Consider the following 5,341-nt stretch of genomic DNA (forward strand, 5'->3'; position numbering starts at 1 on the left):
ACTAAAGAATACTTTAGTTTGGGTTAGTGAGCTTGTAGTATGATTTTGAATCTCACCTCACAGGACTTAAAGTAATACAGTTTTTACTTTAAGTAACAGGTTTAGAAGCTGTATACATTCTTCAGCACATCAAAGCAGGCTTCTACAGATGAAGACCCATTTGCCAGTGTTTACATTATCCACAGTTCTGTGTATATGCATTTATTCAAACCCTGTTTTATCTGGAAGATCATAATCTCTTCTAGATAAGGTATGGGCAGTTTTGCTGTCTTTGCAGTAAGCAGTGTCTGCACTGTATTTTTACACAGCAGGTTTGTATTGTACTTGTTTGAATTTACAAACATATGTCAGAATATGATTATGTTTTTCTTTTTCTTGCTGTTAGCTTGTCTGTAATAATTCTTATAAATATAAAGAAAGAGTAAACACAGAAAAAATAGTTAATTATCTGACACCCTTTTTTCTCCCTTTATTACAAATATTTCCTTTATAATAATAAGCCAAGATTATACCTTGTGTGGGAAGGAATTGCTCAATTTATATAATTACTATTCTGAGGTCTAGGAGAATAAAGTCAAAGTAACAAAAATCATATATTAAAATTAAAGTGCTTAGAACATTTCCCAATATATACCAGGTTACCAATACATGTATATTTGTGTGTGTTTATTGGTTTATTATTACATATATATAATAAAGAGCCAGGGTTGCAATGACAAAAGGCTCAACCAGACCAGAAGTCCGAGCTGGGTTGCCCTGGAGACCCAGCGCTGACTGGGTCTGCTGTGGGTGCCCCAACCCAGCACTGACTGACTAGGGTGCTGCAGATCAGGCCTGGAGAGAGGCCTGCAGAGAGAGAGACAGGGCCTGATCCGTAGCCTCTGTGGTAGCCATTGATCAGAACATGCCCCTCTTTCTCTCCCAGCCTGGCCAATAGCCTCGCCTCCATTTCGGGCTGCTGATCAGCCCACTTTTATGATCAGGCCCCATTGATCATAAAGGCCCAGAGACACTGACTGGCATAGAAACTGACCAATCAGAACCAAATCTGGGTGAATATAAGGAGCCAATGGCTGCCTAGGAGGCAGAGCTTTTGACACTGACTGGCATAGAAACTTACCAATCAAAACCAAATTGGCTGGCAGAGGAGGACAGTTGGGGGTGAAATCAGGCTGGCAGGGGAGAGCAGTTATGGGTGATCAGGCAGGCAGAGGCAGTTAGGGGTGACCAGGCAGGCAGGGGAGGGCAGTTAGGGGCAATCAGGCAGGCAGGCAGAGGCAATTAGGGGTGACCAGGCAGGCAGAGGCAGTTAGGGATGTTCAGGCAGACAGAGGCAGTTAGGGGTGATCAGGCAGGCAGGCAGGTGAGTGGTTAGGAGCCAGTGGTCCCAGATTGTGAGAGGGGTGTCTGGCTGCCGGTTTAGGACCGATCCCACAGGGGTCGGACATCCCCCAAAGAGTCCCTGATTGGAGTGGGTACATGCTGGGCTGATGGAGACCCCCATCCATGCATGAATTTTGGACACTGGACCTCTAGTCTATCTTATCTAATAATAGTCAAACATGGTAATTAACCATACCTCCGCTATGCTTCCCATTGGCTAATCAGCAGGATATGCAAATTTAACTACCAACAAAGATAGCAGCCGGCAGCCACACAGCTGAAGCGAGCAGGAGGCTTGCTTGCTCCAGTTATGGAGGAAGCCAAGGTTCTCTGCCTGCCGCGGCCCAGCTCTGAGTTCCGGACGCAATAATGTTGCAATTATAGAAGCTAAACAAACCCAGAAACCTGCTTTCAGCCGCCAGCGGGCTCAGAGCTTAGAGTGCCAGTGATGGCAACAGAGTTTCAATTATAGAAGCTAAACAAACCCAGATACCTGCTTTCAGCCAGCCATGGCCTCAGAGCTGGAGCCAGCTCTCAGCTCCAGTGACAGCTATAGAAGGTAAATAAATCTTAGAATAAAAGAAAAAAGAAAAAAAAAAAGAGGCTGGGAGCTTCAGTCACCCTCCAGCCTGAAAATAGCCATCAGCCTGTCATCCAGGCTGGCCAGGCACCCAAGCGGAACCCCTACCCTGATCCAGGACACCCTTCAGGGCAAACCAGCCAGCCCCCACCCGTGCACCAGGCCGCTATCCTATATAGTAAAAGGGTAATATGCAAACTGACCCTAACAGAAGAAAGACTGGGAATGACTGGTCACTATAACACACACCGACCACCAGGGGGCAGACGCTCAATGCAGGAGCTGCCCTCTGGTGGTCAGGGCACTCTCACATGGGGGAGTTCTGCTCAGCCACAAGCCAAGCTGGTGGCTGCCAGTACAGCGGTGGTGGTGGGAGCCTCTCCTGCCTCCTCAGCAGTGCTAAGGACGTCTGACTGCAGCTTAGGTCTGCTCCCCACTGGCAAGCGGACATCCCCCAAGGGCTGCCGGGCTGCCAGAGGAATGTCTGACTGCCAGCTTAGACCCAATCTCCTGGGGAGCAGGCCTAAGCCAGCAAGTGGTCACCCCCGAGGGGTCCCAGACTGCTAGAGGGCACAGGCCGATCTGAGAGACCCCTTATCCCCGAGTGCACAAATTTTTGTGCACTGGGCCTCTAGTATACATATATATAAAGAGGCAGGGGCCATCACATCCAAAACAACTGAACAGATGACCGAACAGGCTGAGTGGAGCGACAAGGCAAGCAGGAGGGTTAGTGAGGAACAACCAAACAACTGAGCAGCAGGCAGCATGGGGCAACCAGGCCAGCAGGGGGTTTAGTGAGGGATGACCAAATGACTGAACAGCAGGCTGCATGGGGTGACCAGGCTGGTGGGCCGGGGGTGGGGGGGGGCAGTTGGGGGCGACCAGGTTGGCATGGGGGGAATATGGGGGCAACGAAGCTGGCAGGGGGGGAAGTTAGGGGTGACCAGGCAGGTGAGTAGTTAGGAGCCAGCAGTCCTGGATTGTGAGAGGAATGTCCGACTGCCGGTTTAGGCCTGATCCTTAGTCAAACATCAGGCCTATACCGGCAGTCAAACATCCCCCAAGGGGTCCCAGATTGGAGAGGGTGCAGGCTGGGCTGAGGGGATTCCCCTCCCCCCCCCCCCATGCAAGAATTCCATGCACCGGGCCTCTAGTTTAAAATAAGTATATCTAGTTCCATTATTTGTGGACATCTAATTTACTTATAATTTAAATAATATCATAATTATTATGCTTGATTTTTATAATACTTTGAATCAGTGCAATTTATTTTAGATATAGGCAATAAAATTCTATCATTTGAAACAACATGTGAAAATAATCCTTAGTTTTAAAGTAAGAAAACTCTGATTTCCTTCATAAAAAGGTGCCTGGGAGACCTCAAATGTATGTTTTAGTGAGACTGAATTTCAAAGCATATACTCTTTTCTCTGGCTATGATGAAATCCATCTGGGGATTTTTGTTTTGTTTTGTTTTTGATATTTTTGTATTTGAGTTTATTCTTCATTTAACTTTTAAAACACTACTATAATCTAATATTAAAACAAAAACAATAGCAAGCAGTGAGCCTATTATGTTTATCGTCCTTCACTATTGTACATAAAATGCTACGAGTGAGTGTTGCTTGCTGACCCCATTAAGAGGTCTGACACCAAACACCACCCCTAGGATGATGTTCATCATCTTTACATGCTTCTCCATCTTCCTTGATTTATATTAAAGTCCACCAATTCTAGCTGTTCCATTCCATCAGTCTCTTCTACTTTCTTCCTTGCAGGTAGGTGTTTTTGTTTTTTGTTTTTATTTTCCTGCAAAGAGTGTTTATCAGGAGAGAGAAAGCCATTTTCAGGAAAATTTATCTTAAACTTGATGATTAGGCGACCCTTTTCATGTGGTTTATGGTAAATTGGTGAGCCTTCACTTCGCACACACTAGACACCACCATCTTTAACAATCTGACATAGAAGAGAGGTGTTACTGTCGTTTGGTTTTGAAGAGTAACTATTGTCTTTTGGAAGCCACACAATGCTTCAACCAGCTGTGTGTCCATACACATGAAAAGGTCTTCTCCCTGAGTGAAAACAGCATGGTCCTTCCGATCTAAAACAATGATACTATCTCCTGGCTCCAGTCCTGGTTCCTGCTCTCCTTCACCATGGAATGTGATATTCCAGCCATTTTTTCATGCCTTTGTCAATATGAACTTCTAGAATCTTCTCTCAAACTGTCTTCTGTCCATTGCAGCTTTTACATCTATCTTTAGTTCCATCCATTCCCTATGGCCCTGGAACTCCATGCTCACAGACTGAATTTGCTGACCCATTCCAGGTCCTATCTGAGGAATTCTTATTTGCATCCCAGTACTCCAGCAATTGAGACAGCACTACAGTGGGGCCTCGACTTACAAGTTTAATTCATTTCGAGACCGAGCTCGTTAAGGAGCTCGTTAACTCAAATTACTCTGTCAACTCAATGCAAAAAATCAGCCGAGAGACAGCAGGTATCTCAAAAAACTCATTAGTCGGGACACTCTTAAGTCAAAGCGCCACTGTATACTGCTCCTTTCTTGTCACAAATCATAATTGTTGCAGAGCTAGTTTTCTTGTTGTACCATTAAGCAAATCGTCTAAGTTTACTGAGAACTAATGCATAACACTTGTACCTCTCCTTTCTCTCTGAATCCTTCCTCCTTCTCTAATAAAACATATCAGAGATGTTCATGGGAGAATGAAAACCACCACCTGCTCCACTTTAATTGCCTGTTCTCCTCCTTTGTCATATAATTCCTTTTCTTTGCATCAGAGAGCATTTTGCAAGCTTGGGAAATGTTCATACTTCTCTCCTTCATTTGGATTCTTTTCAGGGGGTACGTCAAGGCCAAGCAGCTTCCTGGAAGCCTTTTTCAATTCCTCTTGGGTGGCATTGGGTTTCAATCCCAAAATATCATAAGCGATTTCTTTCACCATTTTTAACAGCCAGTGAGCTGCCTGAGACAGTTATTAGGGAGCAGGAAAGAGCTTGTTGCTATGCACAGCTTGGAAAGCTGCTGCTTCTCCACCTCTCACCGAGTGTCCTGGAAAGTTTCACCTTTTTTAAACGTTTCTTTTCTCTTTTTTTAAAAAAATTGATTTGAGAGAGGAAGGAGAGAGAGAGGGGGAGAGAGAGAGAGAAAGAGAGAGAGAGAGAGAGAGAGAGAGAGAGAGAGAGAGAGAGAGAGAAAGAGAAGAGAGAAGAGAGAAGAGAGAAGAGAGAAGAGAGAAGAGAGAAGAGAGAAGAGAGAAGAGAGAAGAGAGAAGAGAGAAGAGAGAAGAGAGAAGAGAGAAGAGAGAAGAGAGAAGAGAGAAACATTGTTCGGTTGCCTACATGGGATTGAA

General features: G+C 45.2%; 1 pseudogene across 1 annotated transcript; it reads right to left on the bottom strand.

Annotated features, from left to right (window-relative positions):
• Nucleotides 1–3,603: 3,603 nt before the first annotated feature.
• On the bottom strand, nt 3,604–4,933 carry LOC308513737 (dnaJ homolog subfamily A member 1-like; annotated as a pseudogene). The gene is made up of 2 exons: nt 4,547–4,933; nt 3,604–4,350 (listed from the first exon to the last, which is right to left on the bottom strand). The product of its transcript is annotated as a dnaJ homolog subfamily A member 1-like (transcript).
• Nucleotides 4,934–5,341: the final 408 nt, after the last annotated feature.

The sequence above is a fragment of the Myotis nattereri genome (genome assembly GCF_964212035.1).
Source record: "Myotis nattereri genome assembly, chromosome: 2".
NCBI classification, from domain to species: Eukaryota; Metazoa; Chordata; class Mammalia; order Chiroptera; family Vespertilionidae; genus Myotis; species Myotis nattereri.